General features: G+C 32.4%; 1 long non-coding RNA gene across 1 annotated transcript; it reads left to right on the forward strand.

The window, feature by feature from the left end:
- The first annotated feature begins 13164 nt into the window (after positions 1–13164).
- LOC131638396 (uncharacterized) lies at positions 13165–13854 on the forward strand. Its single transcript, XR_009294661.1, has 3 exons — positions 13165–13317; positions 13510–13618; positions 13732–13854. It is a non-coding gene; the product is annotated as an uncharacterized LOC131638396 (long non-coding RNA).
- The last annotated feature ends 513 nt before the right edge of the window (positions 13855–14367 follow it).

Genomic DNA, 14367 nt, shown 5'->3' on the forward strand with positions numbered 1-14367 from the left:
GTTTTACAAAACTGTATTTTCAAAATCTCCTTTCTGTTTTCAAAACATTCTTCTGGTATTTGAAGGGCATTATTCCCGGTGAAACTCTTCAGATACCTATGTGACCTTTGTCCATCTTCACTTCTTCTGTTTTCAAAAACCATTAACTGTTTATCATATATATATTCAACTGTTATCCACCAATTACTGTTGAGGCTCTGTACATACTTCTTCAATGGCCTCCACTCCATCCAGGTTAGGCTTTACAAGCTTTCAATTTACAGTCTTTATTTAAATTACTGTCAAATATAAACAGTGCATATATATATTAGTTTAGAACTACGTTTGAGTATAAATCCTAGGACAGTTAAACTATATATATATATTATAGGAATATGACCTAGGATTGAGAATGTATTCCCGGTGAAGGCTCTTTCCTAATTAGAGATCTGTAGTTCAAACCCCCAAGATGAATTATTCCCGGTGAAACATCTTGGCAAAAACCTTAGAATCCAAAAAAATAGGACACATCCACCCAAAGAGGAATTATTCCCGGTGAAACCTCTTACCCATTTGCTTAGAGCCAAAATAAGTTCAAAACTACATAGCTTTCTCTTGTGCTATAACAAGGACCCTCGATGACCCTCGAATAGCCTCCTCTTGGGCTTTGTACAAGGACCCACAGGCTTCTTAAAAGCATTTCCAGCTTCCTCTTGAGCTTGTATACAAGGACCCATCAGGTTTCTTATAAACATAGGAACAGGTCTTTAGTCACCTTTTAACATACCCTGGTGAGTTTCTTCCAATTTAAACCAGACTTTAAACAAGCTAAGTTTGTCTCCATTTTACATTGAGTACACCTTTTGGAATGAGAGACATGGACAGTCTCTGTCACCCTTATCTTCATTAATCTTCCTTAGCAGAGTCTAGGATCCATGTTTGCTTATCCTCAGCAAGTGTCAGCCTTCATCTTGGGCTTTAAACAAGAAGTCTCACTAGATAATCTTTCTGCCATTCATTTTAACAAAAACCCCTGGAAAGGGTTAGCCTCCAAAATTCATTCTTTCATCTTAATCAAAACCCCTGGAAAGGGTTAGCCTCCAAAATCATTCTTTCATCTTAATAAAAAACCCCTGGAAAGGGTTAGTCTCCAAAATTCATTCTTTCATCTTAACAAAAACCCCTGGAAAGGGTTAGCCTCCAAAATCATTCTTTCATCTTAATAAAAAACCCCTGGAAAGGGTTAGCCTCCAAAATCACTTCAAAAAAACCAAAGATTCATTCTCTTAGGAGATAATTTCCCCAAAAGAGTCAAAACCCCTGGAAAGGGTCAGCCTCCAAAAACATAACAAAAATCAGTCTTTTAACAGACAATTTCTCCAGTTGAGTCAAAATCCCTGGAAAGGGTTAGCTTCCAAAAAAAATCAGTCTTTTAATAAATAAATCCTTCAATAGAGTCAAAACCCAACAAAAACAGTTAGCCTCAACCTTGGGCTTCATACAAGGCACCAAAACAATAAAACTCCCCTGTTAATAGTCAGCCTCAACCTTGGGCATTGTACAAGGCAGATAATAGAGTCTCCCCTAGTGAGTCCTTCATTGTTCAGTAGCCACAACCTTGGGCTTTGTACAAGGCAGATAAACCATATTTCATGTGTCAAAGATTCCTAACATCTAGGATCTTTTCCCATAGAGTCATCCATACTCAGTTTATTTAAGAGTCCGCCACAACCTTGGGCTTTGTACAAGGCAGAAAATAATGTTTTCCCTAGCTAGAGTCAGCCTCAATTCTGGGCTTTGTACAGAACACCAAATAAAACCCATCAAAATAGATTTTCCCTAGTTAGAGTCAGCCTCAATTCTGGGCTTTGTACAGAACACCAAATAAAACCCATCAAAATAGATTTTCCCTAAGTAGAGTCAGCCTCAATTCTGGGCTTTGTACAGAACATAGAAATCCCTTGTAAATTAATCCCCAGTGGAGTTTTCTCCCAGAGTCATAATAATAATCAATCAATCAAAAAGCCTCAAGCTTGGGACTCATACAAGCCAGTTAAAAAATCAAATCTTTTATACAGTAGATAGACATAGCTTATCTCTATAGAGAGATCTTTCTTCTATCTCACCACATTCAAACAAACAAACATTACATTTCATTTTTAATCAAGTCTCCCTTTAGAATTTTGAAAGGCATGAGCTGGCAGTAAAACCCAGACATGTGGTAACTTTCCCTAATTTGGATGAGCATTTTTCTTTCATTTAAGAGGCATTTGACTGGTATACTTGCACATACACAAGTAAGGCCCCCCTCTTGAATGAAATGAATTCAGTTATTCTGTCACTCTTTTAATGTTTGTGGTGGAATAGTAGAAATACCTCTCTGTAAAGATAACTTCATGTCTCTTTACTGTAAACAGAGATTTAATTCAAGCTTCAACCTTGAGCTTCAAGCAAGGCACCCAAAAATAATTAATAATTAATTAGTTCCCCGAACTACATTAAGCTCTGACTTCCATTAGGGATATGTAGGCATGAGGTTCACAAGGAACCTCAGCGAGCTAATAAAATACCAAAAATAGTCAGTCTGTCTGTCTGTCTTTCTTTTATTCAATTCAATTCCTTCTCCTAACACAAAGGAGAAACTTTCCCAATAATCATTAGCAGCACAAACACATTTAGACACAGAGAAGGTTCCTGTAGAGTACTACAGATATGTAGGGTGTTTAAACACTTCCCTATGTATAACCGACCTCCCGGACTCCAGAATTTCTAGTCTAGGTGAATCCCCACACTTAGCAAACTCCTAGGGTTTAGTTGAGATCTTTTTTTCCCTTTCCTACTCGTAGGACAAATAAGAAAGTTCGTGTGATATCGTAGGAAGAACTGAAATAAAATTCCTCCCACCACAGGCGCATTCTCCTTCCAAATTTCGCGTGAAGGGTCTAGCGCGCCGTCCTCCCAAGTGAAACGGGGAGGTAAAAAAAACGACACCACAACTCTTGTCGGGGTTGATATCCTCCATAAATTCTTCCACTTCACATTATCATTCCTTACCCCATATCGGTTATGAGCCTTATGCCAAATACGGTACTCCGAACGAACACTATAGCTACCCGTTTGTTCTTCCTTCCAAACCAACCGACCATCCTCCACCTCTTCAACCAACGGGACTTGTAAGATGTCTTTAACTATTGTAGGATCAAACAAATCACATAAAATCTGCATATTCTACTACTTAACATTAGGTAACATAAGATCTTTTACCGTAATATAGCACCTTGTTTTTTTAGGACCATTCAAGCAACCGTCTCTGCTGCCCCTAAGCCAAGAATCACTCATAAATTTAATGCTACTTTCATCTCCTATACTCCGCCTACATCCCAACTTAAGAACCTCCCTCGCCTTCCACACACTCTTCCACATAAAACTAGGATTGTAAATTCATGTGTGTATGCACTAACCATGCTTTTTGTGCTATACAATTATATATACATGATACAGTATCTTTTAAATTATATATTGTTATGGACCGGACCAATTACTCTAATTGGCCCAATCCACCCCTTTGGCCCAATAAACATTGGCCCAACGCGCGCTGCCCACAAGCAAGGGCACTCCCCTTCTCCACCGGGCAAAACTGACTATCAACCGAGCGCGCGGGTATCCCTTGCTCGGCAACGGCTGAGTCTTCCGGTCCAACTGGTCAAGACCTAATCTAATGATATCCTATATTCTGGGCCGTAAATATCGCCCAAGCCCTTAAAAGTAGGGGACCCAATCCACACCAAAGAAGAGCATTATCAATAGCCCTCTACCTCTAAGGGGCAAGGTAATTCATTTCTCTCATCCAAAATCTTATACTTTCGGTTGTACCTCCTTGTTCCTTCACTTACTTTGGCATCGGAGTGCCTTGCAGGTACAATCCCCCTTTTTTCTCTCAACTGCCAACGAAGATCAAGCCCACCGTTGCTGGCCACCTGTTCAACCGAAAAGAACACATATATTTTTTAAACTAATTGTTTTCATGGATTATATATATATATATATATTATTTATTATCTCTAATTTAAAATATTATTCTATCGATTAATCATTATCCAAAAATCATATCGGTAAATATTTATTGATATCAACGGTTAGAAAATAATATTTAGGATCTTGATATTATGATTTTTACTTTACTCTAATTTTTATGAGAAGCAATAAAACATATATGTATCCTTAATAATGATTCTTGTTGTGTTCTACCCTGAGTTCCTCTCTTTGATTCTTGAAACTAAAGTCTCGGTTGCCATTATTTGACATACTATAAAATTGTTAGAAATAATAATTTAAATCAAATGGATTGAGGTTAGGATCATGAACGAATCACTTTTTTTTATAGTATTTCAAGCACTCTCAAATTGTTTTAAAGATTGTACGCTGAAATATCTAGGATAATTCAGCCTACATTCGAGTTTGCATAACAACGATACAAACTCGAATGTAAGGAAGATGAAATCCAGAATTTTATGCAAAGAGGATAAGCTTTTCCAATGTATTTTTATGAATTCGAAATGCTAAATTTATAGGCTAAAGTGGTGTTGTTTCACAAATTTACGACCTTTGATGAAACACACACTTTCACCAACACTTGTATTAAATGTTGCATTATTTTGCCTACAATAACATTTTTATCAAATGTTGCACTGTTTCGCTTGCAGCAACACTTTTATCAAATGATGCATTATTTTGCCTACAACAACAATTTAAAAGAATTGTCTATTTTCAAATTCAAAATATAAAGTGCCTGCTGCGAAGTGTTTTCTATTTATAATTTCAAAAACAATCTTCACTTACATTTTTTTTTGTCATTTTAAAACTTACCTATGATGATTAAATCGTAGCAAATTGAAGGGGGCAGTCTAAAGTTGCCATCTCTCACCAAAAACCTATAACTCGATCTGCCCACTCCGAAGCACAAAACAAAGCATTCAACATTTCCACATTTAAGAGAAACAAGAAATATTATAATGAGTCTTAATGTATTAACCCATGCTTCAAAAAATTCTCACATGTAGGATTCCTATTTAGTAACATGGACAGTGAAGTTTTACCAACACCTTCCATAATTCACTTCCTTAATCTCACTTGAAATTAAATTCATATTTTTTTCGTGGGAAGAAATTAAATTCATATTTGCGATAACCAAATACTCCCTTCGTCTCAAATTATAAGAGAAATTCACTTTTTAAATTCATTGATTAATTAATGTATCTGGTCTGTATATAAGTCAGATACATTAATTATTCAATGAATCAAAAAAGAGAATTTCTCTTATAATTTGAGACAGAGGGAGTATAAATTATTTCATTTAATAAAACATAAACTTTCTCAAAATAAAAATACTCTAAGTCGAGCACCACAAAATTATATCATTGTGATATTATAATCTCTAGAATTAATATATCTGTCAAAACAAAAACAAAAAGAACAATGAAGTATAACAAGCAACCTTCTCCCTTTCCTTTCACCATTAATGGATTTGCAACAAGTGCTTGTAATTGGAATAAAGTCTTGCAATTTTGATAGTGAAATTTAACCTTCAATAAGTCGAAAAAAAATTCTTATTTTTTCAATAATAAATGCTAGTAACCGGTTAATAGGAACGCTAACTGCTTAAGTAACTTAAATAGTGAAACTTGAAAATTAAAAAAGCTAAAAGAATAATTAAATAAAAAATGAGAAAATATAATTTTTATATACTTTGTTAATAAAATTTAGAAATGTGTTATTTTAAGAGACATCGTTAGACTAAAGATTAGATAGTTAACACGATTTAAATATTTGATAAATAATATCATTGTATAATTAATAGATGTATCCAAAGTCTAATTTTTCGTACACTCACAATGACACGGACAAACATTGCACATGATATTAACACTAACATTGACATCAATAATAATATAAATAAATTAAATATATTTTTGTAATTTTTATTTTTAAAAAATAAATAATATTTATATGTTATAAAAATAAGAAAAGAGGGATGAATCTAACTTAACATATCCTCAAAAATGAAAAGAAGTATCAAAAGCTACACCTAATATTTTAAAAAATAATAATTTAAATGAATTTGGAGGGAACGAGAATGAAAGACTTTCAAAATTGAATTTTAAAAAAAGAAAAATATTTAATATTTTTAAAAAAATTGTTTTGTATAGAATGATAAAATAATGTTTATCATTATTATATTTTTAATTTTCATAATATTATAACAACATAAAAGATATTTAGAAAATTTATATAAGTCTTCCAAAATTCTCATTTAATACAAATTTTGTATTTTCTAAATTAGGGTATTTTTGGTGTTATGAATAAAAGTAAACCCTCAAAAATCCTTTTTTTTAAAGCCCTCCTATTCCTTTACTTCAAACTTGCAAACAGACCCTAAAAAAATCAAAGAAGACAAATAAATACAAGAACAAAAGCAACAAAAACAATCATGAACAAACTTCAAAGAAACCCGCCTTCAAAACTACATTACAATTAATGAAGAATAAGCTAGATCCAAAGACAGTAAGACTAAACTACATTACAATTAATGAAGAATAAGCTAGATCCAAAGACAGTAGGACTAAAATGAGTGGATCAAAGACTATCAGGAAAAACAAAGGAACACTCATACTCGTAATCTGGCCATAAATTTCAATCCGCTATTGATTAATCTGAAAAATAGGATTTTGATATCATTCTATAAAGGTGCGAGAGTTCTAAGTTGATCTCTCTAAAAATCATTTCCAAGCTAAAAAATGACTTTTCTCCTCCACATCTTTCACGTTTGTTGAAGACGTAGAAAATACGACCTCATTCCTAACCCTCCAAATAGACCAAACAATTGCATGTCGTATCATAGAAAGTCACCCTCTAGACTTCATTCTACTGTCTAAAGAGATGTAACTTTCAAAAGATTACTCGAGTCTTTAGGAAGAACAATTTGTCAACCCAACCAATTGAAATTTTAAACTAAACTATACTAATCAAGTCACAAGTGACAAACAATTGAGACATCTTCTCGTCAGAAATACCACTTAAAAGACACAAAATAAGACTAGGGTCAACAATCACGTTTCTCTTGAATAAGTTCTCTCTGGAGAAGAACCTATGAAGAAGCTGTCAGGAGAAGGTGTCTAATATTCTTTATTAAATATAAATATAAATATAAATATTATAGTTATGAATCAAAATATTAAATAATGAGAGAGAGTGTGTGCATATAAAATTTGGGACTAAAAGTTATCTTATGGTTTAGTAAAAAATAAGAATTTATATTTTTGTCTAGTCTTTAACCACATATTTTGTCCAGTAACGTGATTAATTTCTGCATTAAATAGGATAAAAAAAATTGTCATGTCTAACCATTCATTTTTTTAGCAAATCAAACACACTCTAATTGTGTTAAGTTACTAAAAAAAATTGTAATGAATTGTAATACTTGTAAATATTTTTTAATTAAAAATTATAAAAATAGATTTAAAATGCATTTTTTTTAAATTTAAATTACTAATTTTGTTATAACACAACTAAATACAAGCAAAAGTATCCTTTATGCTTATTCCTTTGAAAGTATGAACATTCAGCATCAACCTAGAAATTCTTTTTGACTTAAAAGTGTTTGCATATATCATATTCAAGTGAGTACATGTTATGGATGTCTCGATCATCCTGTCATTGTGCCATTAAACACCGTTTCTCATTCCTCAATCATTACATTATCATTATCAATCAGAATTCCTTCAATAGATAGAACATATAACACTACAAAATCAAAGTCGATTTAATCTTGTTAGCTATATTATTGCTTATTTACTACTTCAACTTGTATACATGTCTCTTTCTTTATGTGATCGTAGAAAACTTGAATACAAAATTGGTTCTAAGTTGGTTGTCAATTTAATGGACCATATCAACCAAGGGAAAGGATAGTAGTTGAAAATTAAATTCAGATGATCTCATCTAAGTTAATATACGGCAAAGAAAATATGTTTAACTATTTTTTTTATAAATAATTCAACAAATTTCTATGTAAGTTTTGCACTTCTCCGCCTCTAAATAAATTCAACAACATGAAATTCAATTTTCTAAGGACACTAAGCCAAAAAATATAATTGATGGTCACGATTTAATGACATCAAGCTGTTAAATTTAGTAACATGACATCTCCGATAACTCTTTATTGCATATCTGCATAAAAAAAATCCACCGTTAGATTGAAAGTTATTATCTTCTAGATCATGTTTATAAAATTTAATATCAATAAAAAATTATTTGATATGATAAAGAGAAAGATCAAAATTAACGGTTTGTTGAAGTTTTGTAAGACATTAGTTTTTATGAATCTCATTGACATATCAAATAATTTTCATCTGATGCTAAATTTTATAAATATGATCTATATGATAATAACTTTCAATTCAACGATAGAATTTGTTAATACGGATATAGGATAAAGAATTATCGAAAATGTGATGTTATTAAGTTTGATATTTTAGTGTCATTTGATCCTGATATATATATATATATATATATATATATATATATATATATATATATATATATATATATATATATATATATATATATATGATAATAACTTTCAATTCAACGATAGAATTTGTTAATACGGATATAGGATAAAGAGTTATCGGAAATGTCATGTTATTAAGTTTGATATTTTAGTGTCATATGATCCTGATATATATATATATATATATATATATATATATATATATATATATATATATATATATATATATATATATATATATATATATATATATATATATATATATATATATATATATATATATATATATATATATATATATATATATATATATATATATATATATATATATATATATATAAGACACGACCCTAGTAAATATATTAGTTGGCATATCCAAAGAAACACAATAGTGGTAATATTATCTTGAGGAATCATTGCATGTATGTTTGCTCTTTTCTTTGCTTAAATATCATATGAACTAATAAAATCTGTTCCCTTTTTTTCTTATGATGGACATAATCATTAATATCGTGATTTCATTAATATGGGAAGATAGGTTGCAAGGGTCAAAAAGAAGATAAAGTTGGGCCTAGAATTAAAGGATTGTGTTAAGGATGAAATTAGGAAACTTCATGGGTCATACAATATTTATTAGGGGAACACTTTTGGTGGTCCTTTCTTCGAGTACCACTAAAAAGGAAGGTGTTGATGTCGATAGAGTGCTATGTATGAATGTGAAGTGGAAGATGGAAGGACATAGGAAGAGATAGTGATCATGAGTCATGAATGTGGTGTGTATTGTTTTCATTCAAAGCAAGAGATTCCAATATTGGTGTCAGCTCAACAAATCTACGCGGTCGGAATAAAACACACCAACAAACGTATCGTAATACCATAACTAAATCTATAACTATATTTGTCATTTTCAAACAAAATTCAAATCATTTGAGGTTTAACTCCTTTTTAGTAATATGTTGTACCAGATATGCACTAGTTCTCATTGGTAGTAAGCATCTAGGGATGTCAGTGGGTCGAAACGGAAAATATTCTCTCGCTTATTTTCCGTCTCCAACGCTTAAAATGTTCTTCATGCTTAAGTTTATTCTTTGTTTCGAGAACTCTTAGGTTTCAAATGTATTAGTTTTAAAGTTCACATTGACTAGAAATGAATGGAGTATTGAGTTTATATGTAATTGATAACGATGTTATTAATTGGTGATGTATCCTTTTGGATAGAATATAAACGATGTAACGTGAGTGTATGATCGTGTTATATTGTTGATGATGTTGTTGTCATGTAATAGAGTCATATATTTGCGCATCATAACATTTCAATATGTTAATGGTGGAATGCTGTTAACAGATGGCATGCGGGCATTGGTTACTAGTAGGAGCTTAATGCTCGGTAATGGTATATTAGCCTGAGTGGCAAGAGGTCATCAGTGGGAGTTACATGCTCGATGACGACAGCCTGCGGGCTTCCTGAGTGGAATAAAGTCCCAGCATAATGCTCGGCAAGGGTCATCAGTGGGAGCTACATGCTCGATGACGACAGCATGCGGGCTTCCTGAGTGGAATAAAGTCCCAGCATGATGCTCGGCCAGGTGTATTTGTCATAATGACAAGGAGGAGTTTACTCCGGATTTGGTACCACATGCATATGCATAGTCGAGTCTCATTCATCATTGTCTGTCCTTATAATTTATGTTATCATTCATGTGTCGCATTACTTATATATCGATTGTGGTTAAATGAGTGGATTTCCTTGTTGTATGATTCTTGATGATACTTGTTGGCATTACTATATTTGTCATGCTTTTCATTATGAATTATATTCTCACCCTTCTGCTGATTTGATGCTTGAGTGGCATCCTGCAGATTAGCCGCTTTGGGAGTCTTTTGGAAGAGGTAGTTCTCCAGTTGGTCTTGTCGGTCGCTCTGATACGTAACACCGGGGAGTCAGGAGTCTGTTGTTATTTATTTGTATATGACTCTTTTGAACATGTATATGTGATGATGTGTATTGTAAACACTTTATTTTGGAAAACTCCTCTTTGAGAGTGAGAGATATACGTATATGTATATATATATATATATATATATATATATATATATATATATATATATATATATATATATATATATATATATATATATATATATATATATATATATGTTCATATCTTCCGTGTGTTATGTATCGTTTTATTGGCAGGTGTTGTATGCTTTTGGCATCGCTGATGTCTGTTTGTTTTCTAGGTGTTTGTTTGGTTACTTAGTGTAACATCCTAATTGTGTTGTATGAAATTTTAATACTCTGATATTTTCTTGCCTAAATGCTTTGGGTAAAATTGGGGTGTTACATAAATGTTGTAACTAGTTACATGCAAAAGAAAATGTCATTATAAGTAGATACAGATTTTAACCAAGATAAAAATAAAACCTCCTTAGTGAAATTACAAAACTACCCTTCCTGAATTACATTTTCTTCACTCACAAATAGACTTTCTCAAAAAACATTCTGGCTAAACTTTTTAGTGCGAGAAAGTAAACAAAACTAATTTTTAGAGCGAGAGTGAGAAGTGAGAAATGAAGACCACGTTTCTGGATGTGAAAAAGAGTAGAAAGAGGCCTTTATTTATAGGTCAAAGATCCGCACACAAAAAATAATTGATTTTAAGGCTTTTTATGACTTGTCAATCGATTGGTAATATGTATCAATCGATTGGTAGTCCTAAATTAATCGATTATCAAGATTTAAAAATAAAGGAAATATATTTAGCCATTACACATTATTAAGATTTTATCCTAATCGTTGAGCGCATTTTTGAATTATTTCAATCAGTTGGAAGAGTATCAATCGTTTGCTAGAGACAAAAAAAATTCTCCCATTGCTTTTATGACATGTCCTAACTCATCTAGCATGACTTCAAGGAATTTTTGAAAAATTTTACTTGAGAAAATAAGTTTCGAAACAAGTTTATTTACGTGTGTAATTTAGCCATGTACTTTTGCCATAATGCTTATGCTTTATAATAAGTTCACTCAGACGTGTTGAGGAAGACTTTCACATACTTCAAGTCTTGTCATATTTTTTCTTTCATGAGGATACTTGATGGAGTTCACTTTAGACGAGTCTTAAGTTATAGACTCCATTTGGTTGCCATCATCAGGGAGTCAAGCCCATCAAACCTTAATAATTTAGTTTGCATCTTTAACCGTTTTATCTGCTTATGCTTGACTTGTTATTAAGGATTAGTTGTCATCATTAGACATTATTTGTCATCTTTAAAAATTATTTGTCATAAAAAAAAGTTGTCGTCTTTATTAAAGTCATGAATCCTAGAAATAACTTGCAAAATAAGGTTCTACATAAAATAATTGTTAGAGTGGATCTTATTCACATTCATGAAAATTAATCTGAACCATTGACGAAAAGATTAGTCAGAGGAAAGTACTAAACACGCCATAAAGGATGAGACTATTGAATTTAGAATAATAAGTCACTCATGATGGTAACTCGACCAATATGACTAGAGATCCTAATAGTTAAGTTTAATGGATAAAAACAAGTTATGATGGGATATGATATGAACATTCTATTATAAACAAAAGAAACATGATTCTTTTTTTTGGTTTATCACCACCGGTTTATAAACATGATTCCACTCAGGAAGCCCGCATGCTGTCGTCATCGAGCATGTAGCTCCCACTGATGACCCTTGCCGAGCATTATGCTGGGACTTTATTCCACTCAGGAAGCTCGCAGGCTGTCGTCATCGAGCATGTAACTCCCACTGATGACCTCTTGCCACTCAGGCTAATATACCATTACCGAGCATTAAGCTCCTACTAGTAACCAATGCCCGCATGCCATCTGTTAACAGCATTCCACCATTAACATATTGAAATGTTATGATGCGCAAATATATGACTCTATTACATGACAACAACATCATCAACAATATAACACGATCATACACTCACGTTACATCGAGCATATTCTATCCAAAAGGATACATCACCAATTAATAACATCGTTATCAATTACATCCACTACAACATTTGTTGTCTTTGGCAACACTTTTTTAGGTAACACGTAAAAATCGTTGCCTTAAGTTCGTATAGGCAACGTTTTACGGTTGTTGCCAAAAATATATCTGCAACCCTTGATAATCGTTGCCTAAGATACTTCTGGGGACGATTTCGGAGCGTCACTCTTGTAATTTTTTGGCAACAATTGTTAATAGTGCCCTCAATTGCTTTTGGGGACAATTTTATAGCGTTAATATATTATTTCTGTAGCAATGTTTGATAATCGTCCCCTGAAATATTTTTGGGGACATTTTTAGACTGTTACATTAGTTCTAATAAAAGGCTACATTTCTTCAATGTTGCATAAAATTTTAGCATCATCAAATTTTTGGTGACAACCTTCCCTCCAAAACTTATACACTAAAAAACAAATATTTCTCTCTAAACATTTTTAACAAAAAATTAAAAAATTTCTAACACTTATTAAAATAATATAACTATAATATAGGCATTTATCCACACTTGACAAAAAATCCAAAATAAAATGAAATTATAAACACTCCAAAGAAAAAAAAATTAAGTCAAACTCACTGCTCCTCTTAACATCACGTTTTAGGTTAAAATATAAAAAATTGAAAATAGAAAAAAGAAAAAGAAAACTGAAAGGAGAACGAAAGGTCTCCTTCTTCAAACACCCACCGCCGAATCTCATCCACAACAGTGCCGCCATCTCTCACCAGTGGATTCTTTTGGTCAGTTGATTCTTATTCCCACCGATTTCTCTCTCAAACAACCTTCAATCAACACTTCACACAATTTGCACTTCAAAAATTACCGATTTGTAATCCAATCCATTCTCCTTAAAGTTCACAACTTTTTTCAATCTGTATTTTGGGTTTCAGGTTAATGAGTAATGGATTGTATCATTATTCTGTGATGTGTAGGTTCTAGTGCGTCTTTCCCCCTTCCCGCATCGTAACCGCTCAGTCTAACCCTGTTCGTCGCGCCGCTTTCGAGTCCGTTGGCATCACCGTCCTTTCTTCCAACAACGACGTATTCCATTTCATCTCTTTTACTCTTTAATAAATTTGCGTTTTCATTTTCTCATTTTCTGACTATTTCTCTCTAGATCTTTCATCGTCGTTTTCTGATTGTTGTTGCTGCAGAGAAGGAAATTGTGTTGAAATTGAAGTCACTTTTAACTAAGAACAAGCTTTTGGTTTAAGTTGATGCTGGAATCAAGTTGAAAGATCTCCAGGTAACAGGTAACAAAACCATGTCATTCCGATGCTTCAACTACTGTAGATGAGTTTGAAAAGAATTAGAATATAAATTGTTCTTGTTTTTAATTAGAATATTTGTTCTTGTCTTTAATTAGAATATTGAAATATATGTTTGTTCAGAATTAGAATATAAATTGGTCTTGTCTTTAATTCTTAACACACACCCCTCATGAAATATAGCCCTGTGTTTTTCCTACTCAAGTTTATGCTAAAACTTCTCATCATTTAATCCTAAGGAATCATACCTTATCAATTTCCATCTATTTGATGTTTGTGAAGCCTTCACAATTTCACTTGATAAGATCAAATGCTTGTAGATATTATTAATTCAAAGTCTCAACTGGTTAGACTTATTGGTAATTAAGGGCAAAACACATGAATCCAAGGAAAGTAATGAGTCAGCACAAAGTATGGGTGTAATTAAGTCAGCTAAGTACATTTGCAGTTTAAAATGATACTACAATACTTCGCTTCCTCTCATTTTTTTCTTAGTGGCTGCATTATATTTAAGCAAACTAT

This window comes from Vicia villosa, unplaced genomic scaffold (genome assembly GCF_029867415.1).
Source record: "Vicia villosa cultivar HV-30 ecotype Madison, WI unplaced genomic scaffold, Vvil1.0 ctg.002304F_1_1, whole genome shotgun sequence".
Taxonomy (NCBI): Eukaryota; Viridiplantae; Streptophyta; class Magnoliopsida; order Fabales; family Fabaceae; genus Vicia; species Vicia villosa.